This window comes from Chaetura pelagica, unplaced genomic scaffold (genome assembly GCF_000747805.2).
Source record: "Chaetura pelagica isolate M959 unplaced genomic scaffold, ChaPel_1.0 scaffold12, whole genome shotgun sequence".
Classification (NCBI taxonomy): domain Eukaryota; kingdom Metazoa; phylum Chordata; class Aves; order Apodiformes; family Apodidae; genus Chaetura; species Chaetura pelagica.
In genome coordinates this window covers 5,071,767-5,089,502 of record NW_009952801.1, presented here as the reverse complement: position 1 = coordinate 5,089,502, position 17,736 = coordinate 5,071,767, and the positions used below count along the sequence as shown (strand labels likewise).

General features: G+C 37.2%; 1 protein-coding gene across 1 annotated transcript in view; it reads left to right on the top strand.

Moving 5' to 3' along the window:
• The window catches only part of AGMO (alkylglycerol monooxygenase), a 193,513-nt gene that overhangs the window by 23,848 nt on the left and 151,929 nt on the right, over positions 1 to 17,736 (top strand). The gene's annotated exons all lie outside the window — the stretch shown is intronic.

The window sequence follows — 17,736 nt, the reverse complement described above, 5'->3', positions numbered from 1 at the left end:
CCTGCTGACAGTAAAGGGAGCAGGATCAGCTCTGTGCTCTCAAAAGCAATTACATGTATTTCTGTTCCTGCAAAAACTTTGCATTCACTCTTGTCTGTTTTTCGATATTTTGAGAGGAACACAGGGATTGTGCACTTTAAAATCGATCACTATAGCAGTTTCAAATTAAAATTCAAACCAATTCTGTCTATATAAAACGGATTTGAGGAAACTGTGTAAAAAACCGCTGCTTTTGTCTTAAGATCAACACTGAGCTGTTCTATAAACGTTAATTTACTCTTTAGGTTACAGAAATACTATTTGCTGTTGGGTCTGTGCCACTCAGCAGGGAGCTGATGCAATGTTAGAGAAAATCACTCTAAATGGTGATTTTAACTCAACCAACACTCTTTGCTTGGGTAAAGCAATGATGAAATCTGTATCCCAGCAGCACAGCTGTGAAAGTCGGCTGCTTCGCTCGTTGCTAAGGAAATTTAAGTGTAGGAGATGCTTTTAAAAAGTAAAATGCAAATACCTTTGCACTTTGAGAAGTCAGGGAAATGGAACAGTTTCTGGTACAAGTGGACAAAACACACCCTTGCACTTGAAAGTGACAAGGCCTGGTGGTGCATGCTTGGATCTTAGAGTGAAGCTAGAAATTAATAGCACATGTATATCCCAGGAAATTCAAGCTGTGTGGGCTTATGTGTGGGGATGTAAATAATAGCAGCAATTATTTCAAACTGGAAAACTAAAATTCAGATACATTTTGCAGTTGTTTCTTAATACTTGATGCAATTTTGATAAAAAGAATCATCATCATCTAGATTTTCCTGTCTCCAAGCAATAATTTGGTAACTCAACCCCTTGGCTTTTTACTGCCTTATGTTGTGTTATCCATGCAATAAATGGATTTTCTGTTTTGCTATTTGAATAAATAATCTGCGTAATTATAGGTTTTCAAGTTTCTTCTGTAGTAGAAACTCTACTATATAGTGAAGTTTTTACACAGCACTTGGGAAGCTATTTTTTCCTCTTCACTATATAGCTATAGTGCATAGCTGTTATCACAAACTGAACTTACACAGCAACAAGAGGAAGTATTTTTAGGTGTGATCTCATTCTGCAAAGGATAGAGTTATTCTAAGTATGCACTTGTATTTTCCATTGTTTGCAGTAGCCATTAAAAAAAGCTAGAAAATAAAATGTTTCACCACTTACTCCAGCGTTCTTCTGGACCTGATCCAAAATCTATGGCAATCAATGGGAGTACTTAGTTAACCACTTCTTTTTTTCCTGATGTTTTAATGAATTTATAAATCATTGTAATTTCCCCTTTTTTTTTCAGTAAAAGCACCTATAATGCCTGTCCTATTAAGGAAAGTAAGCTGTAAAATTGCAGGTTTAATTTTAAATTTTTGGGGGGAAGGATATGCGTGGGTTTGAGGGATTTTTACCAGATATTTTCATCTAGCATATATGGATTACTCCTAAAGTTTCCTCTCCAGGTGCAGAGTCCTTGCAGAGTTACTTGTGCTAGGCAGGGGGATTTGGTGGTCCCAGAGCAGTGCTGAGCCCTAGCTGTGGTGCAGCACACCCCTCCCCACACCCTGGCCTGGCAGATACTCCTGTTGCAGACATATGACAAAGGCAGTAAGGAATTTAGAGGCTCTGTAAACTAATTTCTTCAGCAGCCACACCTTTTAATCAGGGGAGGAAATCTAGAGACTTCCAATCCATGCAAAAACAAGAGAGGCGAGCTTGTACAGAACCTAGGTCCCGGCTGCGGGTCAGGGGGGGTTTCAGGGTTGACTTGGTGGCAGAGGGCTCTGCTGAGTCCCAGGACACCCCTGGAATGGGCAGGACCCTCAGCAGCAGCTGCACTCTCAATGCCACACCCCAACAAAGGACAGCAGGGAACAGTAAAACTCCAGTCTTCTGTGGAAGGCACTAGTTCTTAATCTATGGGTCCTGGATGGTAGTGTCTTGCAGAGCGGTGTGGATTTCTGTCAGCAGCGGGACTGTCTTCTCCTTTTTCAGGTCCTGGAAGAAGCTTTCCGAGTCTGGCAGCTAGCAGGTTTAACAGTCCTGTCTCTTTTTAACGGCAGCTTCCAACACCTCTTCTTTTGTTCTCCTTTAACTGCTGGGGAATTTCCATTGCCTCAGTGTCCCTCCCCTCAGACAACCTGGGAGAAGTGAGTTTCCTTCAGCGGGGCCAACCTCCGCAGCAGCTGCATTGTTCTGCCAGGGCCCACGTCGGCCACTTGCCCCCATTGTCTGCTGGTTGCTTCCAGCCGCCCTGCGGGATACGTGACACGGTCCCTGTCAGCAAAAGGCCGAGCCAACATGAGCTGATGGTTTGAGTTATGTGAAGGTCGTAAAATAGACCTCAGCTGATAAGCATAAAATTTTGACTTAATGGTGTGTCTCTTAATAATTCTAAGTTTATTTATGGTGAATGAGAAATAAACCTTCTACCACACCAGGTGTATTCTGGAGCAATAGACTTCAACTTGCTCAGATTCATTCCCCCACACAGGACTGACCTTTTGGCCAAGGCCAGCTTCTAAAGAATCAGGGAAAGACAAAGAAGAAACCCTGAGAACAGCTTTGTCCCTCAAAAGGCCGTGTCTCAGATCTGTGGCAAAGTGTGTCAAGTGAGGATGCTGAGGAGGCTTTTTTTCTAAGATTTCCAGTATTTGGAAGCTTTGTGAACTTTTAATTTTCTGTTTTGTAGAGGTTGTTTTTTTTAAAAGTGTTTCTCCTAGCTACAAGTTACTTCTCCCTCTTCTCCCAGTTAGTACCTTTTGTTACAGTTTCATAGAATAATTTTGGGAACAGAACTGACTTCAGAAGTTCCAGCTCTTTCCTACACCATGGGGCAGTCTACCACCTGCTCAGTTCTGAAACAAAACCTCTTGCACAGAGAGTGTGTGCTTAAGATCACTGAAAGAGTCCCTGTTAAAAACAGGGTTGTGTTGGGTTTCTTCCTTAATCCAACCAAGTTTGGAAGTCATGGGGTCAACTTATCCATGGTGCAGAACATGTAGTCCTGCTCCAGTGATCAAAGACCCAAGCCAGGCTTGCTAGCACACAATCTATGAGAAAACTGGAGAGTTCAGAGAGAGCAGGGAGGATCTTCAGGGAAGTAGTGCATAGGCAGGTAATTCATTCTTTTATAAGGACCGACAGTGTATTCATTGAGGCAGGTAGTGCCTAAAGAGTTACGCCATTAAAAAGGCTGGAATGGGCAAAAATAATTTTTGCTAATTATATACATGATCAGCAATAGTAATCCTACTGTTTAATTACTTTAGACACTATTGCAATGCTACAGTCACTGTTGAATAAGATGAGTTTGAGCTTGCAAGCTTGTTAAAGGAAGAGAGAGCAGGGCTCAAAGTCTCTTCACTATCTACATTTATCATTCATTTTTGGAGTCTCTATTGGAATCATATGATTGCGCTATCTTTATTTATCTGACCCACTCTTGCCTTTGAAGTGCTCCTTTCATCTGCATTTTATAATGTACTTGTCTGAAGTCAGTATATTAGAATGGATTTAAGTTGATTCAGTATCAAGAATTAATAGTATATTGAGATAATTTTGGATTTAAAGGTTTTCAGGTTTATGGGAAATTCATTATAATAAAATGATGTCTGACTTTCATTATTGGGAACATGATCAGAGACACAAGGTTTTCTTTTCTGGAAAAGCCGCATTCCCCTAGAAGTACAGTAAATGACTATGTTCTTTTACATGCCAAAGGCTCCATTTGGGGACAGGGGGAGAGGGTTGGGTGGTAGTATTTTATTATTTTTTTTTTAGGCTTGTCCTTGCAGGTGGGAAAATGCCATTGTTTACCTGACTAGAAATTCAGTATCATATTGATTATCCAGTGTGAAACAAATTTCATTTCAGTCCAGTGAAAGATAGAAAACTGGCAACTGCCAAGTGATTGAATGAAGCTCTGCTCTTTTTCTTGTCACAGCTTGTGTTGATTGCAAAGGAAATTGATAGCCAGTGGTTAGGAGAAAAATATTATCTTGTGAATTTTAGAGGAAAAAAAAAATTGCCATTCTGTCAGTTGCTTTTTCTTACTTTCTTAAACAGTCTTGGGAGAGCAAGATACAGAACTGCTGATTCTTCTTGCCTCCCAAAAATAGCAAAAGCAATAGCTGGTTGTCTTATTTTATCTTCTGTCTTCTGATTGATTCTAGTCTAATACCTGCAGACAGCGTAACATGAACCGAAAATAGAGAGTTCATGTGATTATAATTAATTCCCAGCCTTGCAACTCCACTGCAAATAAACGACATCATTTTTTATTCCTATATACTTGTTTTTACAACTATTCCTTTTACCTTTCTCTTACTTTTTGAAATTAAGAGGTGCTCCTTTACCATGTTACAATTTTTCTGAGAGCACATTGAATTTGTAGAAGACTAGTCAATCTTAGCAAACAAAAATGTTGCTATTCCTTCTGGTATTTAAATGTATATTTTAGTTGAAATGTTCCACCTGAAAACTACCTCAGCAGCAATGAGGCTTCCTGACATGGATGGTCTGGGGTCCCATAAAACTATAAGACCCTGCCTGTAGTGTTTTCAGGTTGTTATTGTTCATAATAAGTTCCTGTGGTTTGAAAGACTGTGATTTCTTGTATACTGGCAGGAATAATGTCCTAATATAGGGTGAGGTTGACTCATTTAATCAGTTAAATTTATTGGCACATGCAGGCATCACACATCCCTTCCTGTTTTACTTGAGAAGCTGTGACATAATAAGTGACTTTCTGAAAAAGCTTTATAATCTGAGGAGTTGCAAACATGCAAGTAAGAGGAAATCCACTGGGGAGTTTTTGCTTATTTTTAATTTCTGAATATCCAGAAGAGGTTTATGGATGAATAGATTTTCTAAATACGTGGTATGCCTGAGGTTGTTAAGAATAATGGTAATAACAAATCTACCAACAAATTGGTTGGTAGACAAAGTCAGCAGCAGTGGATATTTTTTGCACTTCAGAACTGCTGCAGGGCATGCTATGGAGTAGGAATATGATGCAGTGGAGAGTGGGTTGTACAGATGAGGAATTAAACTCCATGGGTTCAACATCTAATGCAAGAAGACATAAGCTGCTTATCTTTGGGTGGTGGTAGGGCATTAGAACAAAAGTTGCTATGCGTGATTCTGTAAATACCTGGTAATTACTTTTCTTTGCCACAGGATACTGGGAGATGGATCTCTGTGGTTGTTATGGATTAGGCCTTGATATGAATATAAAAGTAATATTTTATTATTATTTTTTTTTCCATTATGCCAGAGACAATATATCTTTTAATCTTAAATGTAGTGCAATATGAATTCATCAAAGTGTGAGCTGACACTGTTATGACACAATGCTTTATACAAAAAATTCAGGTGGTAATTCCATCTCCTCTCAGCCATGTTTGTCTTTTCTTAGGCTCCCACCATCCAGAGAATGCGTCCCTGGTATAAAGTGAAATAGAAATAATATTCCTCCATTTTACCCTTTAGTTGTCTCTTCTCATGGCTGGGAAAGGGGCCAGCACAAGATTAATACTCAGATTCTGTTTTGAAAATTTACATAATTGGCCTTCTTGAGGCTCTGTATATAGACATGCATTAACCAGAGGTACCTGTGGGTGTCTGGAGGGTAGAAACTAATCTTTTTCCTACATGCAGTGCCTAAATTGTTCCTGAATGCACAATCTGAAGAAAAAGCTCTGAATCTGCTTATGCAAAAGCATGTTTGTAACATGCTTTTACAGTAAACGATATAAAACATAAAATAAATATCTTTAAATACTCAAAGCCATAAGGAAAAATATCTGTTCTTTTTTATCTACATTCTTCTTTAAGGTGATAAAGCCTCAACTTTCTGAAGCTTGAAATTAATTCCAAAAGTGATATGTGAAATGACTCTCTTCTGAAATCCCCAGGAAACGTGCATAATGTGTGGATTAAACGAGAGGTTGTAATGAGCAAACTGATACATTACGCACGGCGCTGTTGTGATTACAGTCCTGCTCCTGACTGTTAAACTAATCTGATAGAAATGTCACTGCACGTAAGCAATTTAAAACAGTGTCTTATGGGATGAAGTGAGAGAAGAAAATTTGCTATAGATAAGCATGGGTTGACCATTCAAAGAAGATGGCTGTCTTCACACATTAGTATCCTTGGCTAGTGCTGCCCTCTAGTCTGTGTGTCTGTGTTTTTAAGCACGGGAAAAAAAATAAAGCTTTCAGTTGGAGTGGAGACATGCGCATGAAAGCATCTAACTCACTGTTAGAGTTCAGTGCAGAGGAACAGTTCATTTGACATACATTTCCAAGTGTGCTGCTGAAAACCAATGTAATGGGGCATGACACTTATACTTCTTAAGGCGTTACAGAATATGAAGTAAAATGTGAATTATCCAAGTTTTGAAGTGAACCTTTTTGCAGTTAGTAAATGTGGGAGAGGAAAAACTATTTCTCCTGCAGTAGTTTGAAGATTTTATTTTTATCGGTTTTTACCTGAAAAAAAAACACTGGAAGTAATTCTATAATACACTATTTGACCTCCTAAATGTCATTGAACCACCTTCAATCAGGTGACTTCATAAGTTGAAGAGAGAGACCGTATTTTTGGAAGTTCAACTGCTTGTTCTAGGAAAGCAGTCTGGCTATGTCTGTATTCTCTTCCTTTTTTATTTTTGTCTCAAACATGGAATATGTGTCTTATAATAGAAACTTAAATTTAGAGCATGTGAAAACCCACCTGAGATCATATATTCTGGTTTCCCTTCACCAAATTTTAAGCTATGCTACTTATTTCAGCTAAAGGCTTCTTACTAAATTAGAGAGACACAAAAATGTTCAGTAATACTTATTTCCTGAAAAAGTTGCACATGAATCACTAGATCAAGGTTCATTTTAAACACATCTTTCCTAAACCAGTTGCAATGACTTTGTAGATGCCAGCTTCTGGTTTCTGATAAAGCAGCTTTGCACACTCTCTTGTTAGTGGGCTTTGTCCTGGACTGGCAGGATGTTTGAAGAGAGGCACAGTTAATTTTTATATCCCTGCCATGTTTTGTCAATCTATTGATATCAGGAGATAAGCAATAAAAGGTACCAAATGTAACAACAGTTTTTAATATGTGATATGAAAATGTGATTGTAAGGAATCAGATTTAGAGTAAAAGCACACATCATATAATTCATCGAACAGCAGCAGTGGTAAATATTTCTTGTCACTAAGTTTTAAAGTAGAAGCAGAGGCCTGGAGAAATAAAAGGCATTGTTAAAACAGATGGCCCATTGAGATGCTTGTACTTTTTCTGTTGCAAAAATAAGTTGTTTTTGTCCTGCTGTGCTAGTAAAAATTGCCTGGTCATTATTGGTCTGCTTGTCAGTCTGTATAGGTTTAGTATTAATAAAGAAATGTACAGAATGCTCTCTCTCTCTGCATCCCTGTTCTGAAGCAGCACTTTGGCTAACAGGCACTGTGAAGATCTATAGTAATTTGCAGTTTCAAATAGCTCTTTCAAAATTTATTTTAAAAAACTTTTCAAATTCTGCAGAATTTAGCTTTGGACCATTGCAGTCTACCTGCAGGGAAAGGTAAGGTGGCTTTTGGGGCACTTCTGCAGTTCTGTGGCTGGGGGATGCAGACCGTGGATATAGAACCTGCTCTCCCAGGGAAATGGGCTGTTCTGAAGGGCTAGGAATCATACTTCTGTTCCTCAGCAGAACATTGCTAAAAACTCCCATGTCTGGAGCACTAGGACCAAGGACATATCAGAAATAGCACTGTTATTTCCATTTCTTCCAAGGACACATGCTCTTTATGCAGTTGTTCCCTGTAATTTAAATACAGCTTTCCAGTGTGATTCTGTCAGTACATGTGTATTTTACACATGTAGACACAGAGAGAAGTTGTTTTTCTTATATTTGGTTTTAGCTTATGTGACTGTCTGAAATATTTCCAAGTTTATAAACAATAGATCATTTCGGAATTAACTAAAATTTTTAAAAAAGGAAAAAGAATGTCCAACGCTAATTGCACTGGCGGTTCTACTGACTGTTGTGCACTCCTTACAAAGAATAGGCACATAATTATTCATAAATTTTAAAAGGGTATTGCTTTTTTGCTATGAGTAAGAAATTTTAAATTACTTTTTAGAGCAGACTAAAAGTGCATTCTACCCAACCCCCAAATGGCAAACAGTTCCTTTCAGTATATTACTCAGATATCTAGAAGCTGGATGTCTGTAGTAGTTTTCGTTGCTTGCTGAAAATCTAGTGAGGCCATTTACCATTTAAAATACTTCATTATGCATTCAAGATTGGCAATTAACATCTAAAGTTTATTTCAAGCAGACAACATGTTACTGTATCTGGAGAATGTTCTTTCCATGTATGTTTCCTTCAATGCATCTTTATTGCCTTAATTTAAGTATTTAAACTGCCAAAAATGCTTTTTGAGTACAAGAATGGCAAATGGCAATGTGATCTTTTCCACATCATGCCATCTAAATCGATAGCATCCTGGTGGAAGATGTAACTTAATAAATATTACTAACAATTTTTTTTCTTTTTTTTGCCTTTTTTTAATAGACAAAATTACCATTAAATTATTTTTTTGCCATTTCTGTCCTCTCTACCCCCTGAGATATTTAAATAACCTACAATACTTTTCTATTAGTTTTTCTCAAGAATCAGTAGTTATCAAACCTGAGTAAATTCAGCAAGGTTAAATACTTTAAAAGTAAAATTAGTTTTTTAACCTTAAAAACGAAGACAAGCTCTAAGTGGAACATCCTGTTGCAAGAAAGTATCTACCACTTTTTTGTCTATAAAGTTGTGTGTAATACGGATATCATGTTGTTATGGTATTGTTTGGTGGCTAAATGGGAACTGAAGCATTCTGGAAATTTATGTTGCTGGTAAACCAAAATTGTGAATAATCAAATCATATCGATATATATGCATGGGGAAGTACAAGGCTTTGTAGGGTCCAGGAGAAGGACTTTTGGTTCTAGCTAGGTTTTAACTTGCCAGAAACTTTTACAGAAAATCTTCTCCTGAAAAAAACCCAAGGACATGCTCAGTCTCTCTGCTGAGAATGAATAAGTGGCAGTCATTAGGCAGTCCATCAGTGAAATTGAGGGGCTTTACTTAAGATAATGCAGAACAGCCTGGGCACATGAGCTGGTAAAAGCACAGGTGAGATTTTCTGTTGGTGTTTTAACTTTAATACATTTAGGAAAATTCCCTTCTATTTAATGAACGTGTATTGCTGTTCTTTTGAGAATGCCTTGCTGTATTGCATTTCCAAGTTCAGCAGCAGCAAAGCTATTGCTAAGTATAAAAAGGGAAGTGCAGACTCAGATTATAAGACCGTGACATGCAACGTTTCATAAGGAATCATTTCAGAAATCAATGACGTCATGTTCATGCTTTCCATCAACTGCGAACTGGCTTATTAAATTGAGTCAGAAAAAGGTATAATTTTTTTATTTTACAGCACAGCAGTGTAAGGAAAGTATATGCTTTATGTGTGCATCATGTATTTTATGTATTTTTATGTTTTATTTTCTTTTAAATTATAGTAACTATTAACACACATGTTTGCTGGTATCCTGAAAAGTTTGTAGTCATAAAAATAAAATCTTAACTTTTTTTCAATAAGGTAACCTATAGTATGTTACAGAAATAAAAATAAAATAAGTTTTTCATCCAAAACTGGAAATTACTTTCTATTTAAAACCAGAAAGATTTTCATTATTTATTTATTTTAAAAAAGAGGAACTGTTCCTAGAAGTGATGTGAGGCAGGAATGAACAAACCTATCACAGCCAGCTCTCAAGTCTTTCCCACTGTTTCTTGCTTTGGTCTTACCCTGATCCTTTCTTACACACTAATTCTAACGTGAAATTCTAAATTTTTGTATTTAGAATGTTGGTTTAGTACTTAAACATATCTTCTATTTGTTGATTTAAAGTTGAAAAATAAATCTAAATGCATTATGGAGAAATGCAAGCTTGTTATATCATTAGCAGCTTCCCTTGTACCATATGGGTAAAATGAATGTCAGTCATGGAATGCTTTGCAGCATTCCTATGGGAGAAATGGCAGTGTGCAAAGTGCCCACAGTACACACACAAAATAAATTAATACTAAATAATAGAATTTTAAGAATCCATGTTATTAAATTTTGCTCTTTTGTCTTTAAATATAGGGGTTTTTTTTAAAGTTAATCTCTCTTCTAAGAGCACTTAAACTTCACCAAGGAGAGGTAAGTTGGAAGGCATGGAGCTGGTTCAAAGAAATAACAAAAGTGAAGTGAGTGCAACCTCAGGTAAACAGACTTAAAAAAAAAGATTACTGTATAATTTAAATTCTTCGTTTCTTGTCCAAAATATTTTAGTAAGCAATTTCAGATTGGCTGCCAGGATGGTGATGTGAAATTTTTGGTCAGTGGTAGCTTTTAATTATGGAATAATCAGAAACCCACACTGTTAAGTAGATAAATTCTGAAATTACTGACATTTTTCTTTGCTAAATATGTGTATTTACTAATATTTAAGTCCCTTAGAGTGGGTTTTTAATAGTTAAACTGAAAAGCGTTTTGTGAAGGAGGTGATTTTCACTATGCCCTTTGGTAAAATAGGGGAAGGTTGGTACAGGCCAGGTATGAGACTATCCTAGAACAGTGGCAAACGACCAACGCAGGAATGAGCTCCTCAGGCTGATGCCTCCAGTCCAAAGGCAGTGCTTCCATTACAACAGTTCTGCACTCGATGATTGGTTGGTGTTGGGGTTTTTTTTAAGTTATTTTATTATTTTTTTAAAGTTAATTGGTACTCGCATTTCTTGTTTTGTGACTATGCCCAGTCTGAAGTTTAATTAGCCTAAGTTTTGCTGTATAGGCTATTCACAAATGAATCTGTATTCTCACTTGTGATTTCCGTGGTTTTGCCTTGGGGTATATAACATGTAAAACAAAAAATAGCTGTTTAAAGATGAAGGATTTTTGCATGCATTGCAGATAAGACTGTGTAATAAATACAATTGCATATGTATGCTCCCTGTTGCCACAGAAGTACTTACAGAATAAAAACCGCAGTCAAAGGAATCCTGACTGCTTATTTTTATATGTACTGATATCCCAGGGAAAAAGGTAAAAAGCAGTTTATAAAACCTGGACAAAAGAAGGATGTAACTTTTTTTTTTTGGTACTCCCTTGGGCTGAATCTCAGCTGAAATAACTGACAGTTTTTGGACTTACCGAAGGAAATGATGAGTGAAGATAAATATCCAGATGTTTGCCGGCCAGAGGTGTAGGGTTACATTTTGGAAGGCATGAATGCTCTACCTGTGTCTTCTGAGAAGGAAGTTGCAGATAGTAAACATGGTAAATTTTTATTTCTATGGTTTGTGGGGGGGACAAAAAGGTGTTCAAATTAAAACTGTTTTGTCTTCAGTCTGGTGTCTTAAGAACTGATGCAGTTTGCACATGGAAATTTGCATAGCAAGCATGTGGGATTTTTTTAATGGCCATTATGTCTGCATAGCTAACTTAATAGCCTTTGTGCATTGTTTTTAATATAGGGGTGATGCAGTTTATGGAACTGTCTTAATTTTCCAGCCGTAGGAAATAGGTGTGTCAAGTCTTTGAAAGTTTCCTATTTTCTGTTCCCATGTTTCAAGCTGCTTAATTACGACAACAAAAAATTTAAACCTTGACTTTTTCCCCTCTTTCCCCCACCTACGCTAAGTCTCTCCCTTTCCCACCTAACATACAGATCTGCTTCTTTTCAAATGGACGGTTGGAAGCAGCTGCCTGTTCATACAGCAGCACAGCTCATCTCAGCGTGTGCTTGCTCTCAAACTTGGAAGAGCAAAGAAAAGTCTTGTTAAAGTCAAGTAAATAACTTAGCTGCTATGCAGTAGGAAAAATACTGGATTTGATTGTGTATTATTCCCATATGGGTAAGATGTATTTAAAATTGAAAAGGAAACCAGCTCCCTTAAAAGTTAAAGGGACAGATTTTAAAAAATTGGCAGCCAATTTTCGCCTATAATTGTACTTAATGTAGAAGGGATTTTCCTCTGCTGATGAGGGATAAGAGGGTCTTGCCACTAGACTAGCAGTGAGGCAGAGGAGGCCCCTTCCAGCACATAGATGTTGTTAAATCTGGTCAGATCTTCCTCTCTTTCCTGGGGCTAAAGATCTCCCATGGCCCACAGGGTCCTGGAGAGGCAGATGAGGGCTGGAGCCTGCCCCAGCACATGGGAGGTGATGAGCTAATTTATATGAATTCCCCACTCCTTTAGGAGCTCCAAAACAAGCATGTCAAGAGTGGTTATTTATTTATTTTTGTTTTTAAAAATCCCCAACAGCAACAAACCAAACCTTAACTTTTAAACAGGGTTGTTCTTCTCCTGGGCAGGCAGTGTTTCTGCGTGTTCCGGCACTGCAAGCTCCCTTATATGGCATGGTCTGTAATTTAAAATAGAAACACCCTTGAAAAGCTTTTTGTTTGTTGTGCTTATATAGACTTTTTTTGTGTTCCCATTCTGCCAGTGTGTAAACATTAGAAGACATCATAACTATATAATTACAGAAGTCCAGTTTCTTCCTCCTTGGAAAAAATCAAGAGCTTCCAGAAATTCTTGTTTCAAAGACACAGGCTGTCCAATCCCAAATTTCTTCAATGACATACTCATTTCTTCCTGATTGCATATGAGAACAGATAGGCTCTGGAGAAGGACCTGAAGATCAGCAGTTGCAAGCATGTAGGAATAGATTGTTTCAATTTCTGTGTAATGTTCAAAATGTTTGTTGCTTGGAAGTTTCGTGTGCTCAGGACAAGGGAAGATGTTGAAAGGCGCAAACAAAGTGTGGAGGTATCAACAGATGCAATACTTGCTGTCACAAGTCTTTGTATATAAAGTCATGGGGTGCAGTTAAGAAAAGGGAGGAAGGAAGAGGGATGGAGAGGACCATGGAGAAGAAGTGATTACAGAAGTGACATAATCATAGAATGGTTTGCATTGCAAGGGGCCTTTAAAGGTCATCCAGTCCAACCACCCTGCAATGAACAGGGACATATTCAACTAGATCAGGTTGCTTAGAGCCCTGTCCAACCTGACCTTGAATGCTTCCAGGCATGAGGCTTCTACCTCTCTGGGCAACCTGTTCCAGTGTTTCACCACCCTCATAAAAAAATGTTCTTCCTAATACTTAGTTAAAATCTGCCCCCTTTCAGTTTAAAGCCATTATGTTTTGTCCTATCATTGCTGGCCCATCTAAATAGTTTGTCCCCATCTTTCTTATATGCCCACTGTAAGTATTGAAGGGCTACAATAAGGTCTTTTCCAAGCTGAACAACCCCAGCTCTCCCAGCTCTCTTTTCACACAGAAAAGGTGTTCCATCCCTCTGATTATTTTAGTAGCCCTGATTCTGGCAGTTTATGCATGCCCCTGAGGCAGTTGCTGCTCTCTGTGAGGGGAGAACAAATTGCCAGGCACTGGTAAAAAGCCCTTCAGCTAAAGTTTCAGGAACCAGTTAGTGCTTGGAAGCTGTTCTGGTCTGTCACTGTGGTTATAGTGGGCAGCACAAACTTGCAAGCAGGTGGTCTGGACCCTTGCCACCTACGTGTCCTTCCCACTTGTGGCTGCCATTTCCTTATGCAGATGGAGGGATGGGAGAGCAGAGTGACAAAACCTGTAGTTCAGATTTCCTAGTCAAACTAGGTTTTTCCAGTGTGGTTTATCTACATGTGTCTGCTGGTGTTGCCGAGTCTTGCAATATTATTGCCTGTCTCAATAACTTTATTGTCGTGTTAGTTTTGAAATAATTCTGAGCTTAATCTTTCTTTGGCTTTGATGTTTTTGCCTATAGGACACACTTACTTCGTGCTTTTTATGTGTCTTGGAGGAGTGAAACTATTTTTGTAGTAGTGGAAAGGATCTAGACTACAGAAGTTGAAGCACTGTGAGAAATTTTAGGTATCACAACAATAACTGAATAGAAGGAGAAGTCTGAGGTAGGTAGTAGCATGGTACATTCAGATAGGGAAAGGCTAAGGATATGGATGTGCGAGTGGGATATGGACACACTGCTGAATGTGGGAGAGAGCATGGGAAGGGCTGCATGGAGCAGAGGAATGTGACAGAAAACAACAGGCATTGAGGTGGTATAGAGAAATGTATGTGGAGTTAGGATGAGTTTAGAAGGAATGGTCTGAGGCTAAGAGAGGAAATCTGTGATGGATAGATTTATGGCTAATGCATGACAAAGGGTTATAGCTCCATCTTAGAGAAGCCCACAAAATGAGACTTTGCACCAGAAATGAAGGAAATTCCTTTATTTTCAATCGGTCAGTAAGAAATCCTGTATTTTTGTATGCAGCTAAAATGAAATTTTGCCATAAAGTTTGGGCAGCCATTTCTGGTTTGCTGAAAATGTCACTTCCCAATTAATTATGCTTCAAAAACTTATGATTTTCAAGCAAATACCATTATCTTTCAATGTGCAGAACTGGCAAGAGTAGTTTTTAGTGGATGAATTGGGTAAAATGATCCTCTACTCTCTCTTATGAAGGAAATGGCAAGTGCTAGAAGAATACATCTCTATGTGTATTATGTATATTTTTAAATATTTTTATCTCCTTAGAGATAGCCAAGATTTTTAATTTGCTTATTGTCAATAAAAGCCTGCATTAATATATTTTAGTTACAGATAAATTTATATCTATTAGTCGAATAATACAAGCGTCCCTTGAGATAGGCGCTACTGAGTGTTAATACAATTGTTGAAAAGTTTCACATGTTTTTTTGGTTGGGAATAATATTCAATATGTAGTGTCTTTTGTGTGAGGTGATACAACAATATTTTACACATTAATCAAAATAATTCATGGAGCTTACTTCATCTTCCACTCTAGAAGGATATGGTTACTACACAAATAACTTTAGGACAGGAAATAAGAATAATACTGTAATTAACTGAAATTACAGGGGAACTTAGGTAGTCAGAATGTAATTATGCAAGGCAGAACTCAGTCAGGAAACAGGATTAACTTTCCTGTTCTTTTGAAAAATGCCAGATGATTGCTAATATTTATAAATGGTTTTTACACATCAACTGAATGATGATGCCTGTCAGAGGAGCTGCCTTTAAAATTATGCTAAGCAGTTGGTTCCTCTCTGACTCAGTGATAAAGATGCTTCCTCCAGAAGCAGCTGTTAAATTTCCTTCTTGCAAGAAAGATTTCCTTAATGGTGTCCCATCCAAACATTGGCCCAATCTTTATTAGCTTGTCAGGACTAATTTGATTGCAGTATATCCTAAGTAAAGTGAAATTGAAAATGACTGAGTAAAACTGGTTTATTTTAGAAAAAAAAACCAACAAACCAAAAGTGCATATGCTATGCTATGTCAGACACTGATACAGGCAAGTTCAGCATGGCAGACACTGGATCAATAACAAAATGCATAGTTATCTCTAATGTTCAAAGCATTACAAGACCTCCCCAAAATTTAGTAGAAACTTTTTATATAACCTGTACCATTGCTGAAATTGTTTCCCATGTGATTCAGAAGTAGCGCAGTAGAGGTAAATGCAGAAGCATACTATGCCAGAAAAAACACAAAGTAGGAGTAGCTACCAAGTATTGTCAGTTAAAATCCAAATGCAGGTAATGATAAATAGCTCAGAGAATTTCGCTATATCTGTGATTTGCTGCAAAGAAAACTTTAGAATGCTAATTGGCACCCAAGTATTGTATCCCCCAAGTCTGACTCAGGTGAATGCTGTCTTGGGAGCAGCTTTGAACACTAATTATTAACAAAGTCAAAAGATCCACAGTGTAGTCCTACTGTATGCTAGTGATTCCCATACACTCACCACAAGAACTTATTCTTCAGGCAGTAATTAATTTAACCTTTTATTTATCTTTAAAATTGTTTGCATTACTTTTAAGGATTTTAAAATTAAATCACTGACCAATGCATTAATCTTTGAAACAAGTTACAGTTAGCTGTTTTGAGATTGGGATTTATTTGAATGTAAAACCGTGTTTTTTAAATTTAAATTTATTTTTTCTCCATTCTCTATATTTTTATTTCTCTATTTATTTATTTATTTATTTCTCTATTTTTCTCAATTCTCTATAAACTACATTTGCAATATAATGAACATTAAATATCTTTTTTTTTGGTAAAAGAGAGCATGATGTTATAGTGGTTATAGTCTAATGTAAAATACTTATTTAGAATACTGTAATCTGACATTTCAATAATATTATTCTCAATGCAAACTAAAATAGTTAAATCTGCAGCTAATTTTACTGCATTTACTGAGTTACTCTAGAGGCTAAAAAGTCACAATCCTATACCTTCTTAATGGTCTTGAGAGACATGTTCTTTATATTTGTATGGAAATAACATTTCAGTAAGCAGTTTTGCTTATATTAGATGTCTAAATGCCAGTCTATCACATCAGTAGTATCTTGAACTTAAGGACTGAGGTGCAACAGTTCTTTTTGTTTCTTTAGGGAAAGCTAATTGAAAGTTTCCTTCTGTCTTTTTGGCTTCCCATAGTGATGAAGAGAACTTCAGAGAGATAGAAAATGTTAATCCTTCATACTTACTAGAGTGTGTGACATCACAAGCACAATTCTGCAGTATTTCTTGGGAAAGACTTGTCAAGACTGTAAAGAAAATGTTTTTGCAGGGAGCCTTACTTTGTCCTGACATTTATGTGAAGACACAATTCGCCATGAACCTTTTAGTCTTCCTTTTCCTTCAGAGGATAATGAAAGGAGCCTATTCATCCAGGTCTCTTGGTGTTTTTGTGGAAAAATAATAGTTCAACTGCACAGGCCCACTCCTCATCTGAAATATGAGTAAGCCCTGGAACTGAAGCAATCTGTGCCCACTGCATATTTCTACCAGGATGCTGGACTGATGCCATTGTTAATAATGTTAAACCTAAAATCAGCATCCTCAAATGAAAGAAAAAGATAAAAATACTCATAAAAGATCAATGGGTATAGTATAAATATACCAAAGATCATGTTAGAAAAAGAATGTTGGATAGCTGTTTATTATTAAACTAAGTTTTAAAACATTTACACTCAGAAATGGTTTTCTCTTATTTTGCAGTTGGGGGAATGTTCCTTTGGGAGTAGTGGCAGGATGTTTTCTGTTAACCTCATTTTTTTTTTTTTAACTAGAAAAGGAAAACCTTTTCTAGCCAATTTTTCTTTTTTTCTCCCTGTAACTAGGTAATAACTTTGTATCTAAAAAAACACTTGCTAGAAAGTGCTGTTATCTGTGTAAAATTTACGGAAACACTGTAGTTTAATGGTACAATAATTAATTCTCATTTATAGAGGAATTCCTTCCGGAAGAACAAGTCATGACTGCAAGTGCCAAATAATCTGGTGGTGTGACATGGACAGTAAAATTTCATAACAATAGCAATCTGAGGGTTATGTTTTCCAAGCAGGTTGTGTTGATAGCACTACAGCTGACCTGGCCATGTTTGATTTGGTGTATATGCAAGGTATAATGCTATTAAACTACTGAGGATTGAACAGCATGACTCACTGGTATATGAGGTGAAGAGTCATGAAGTTCAGATTAAGTACTTAAAAAAGAATATATATATATAGTAGTTGTGGAGTTCCAAAAGCCTTGTGTCTTTTCTCAGATTGGTACATTTTCCAAGC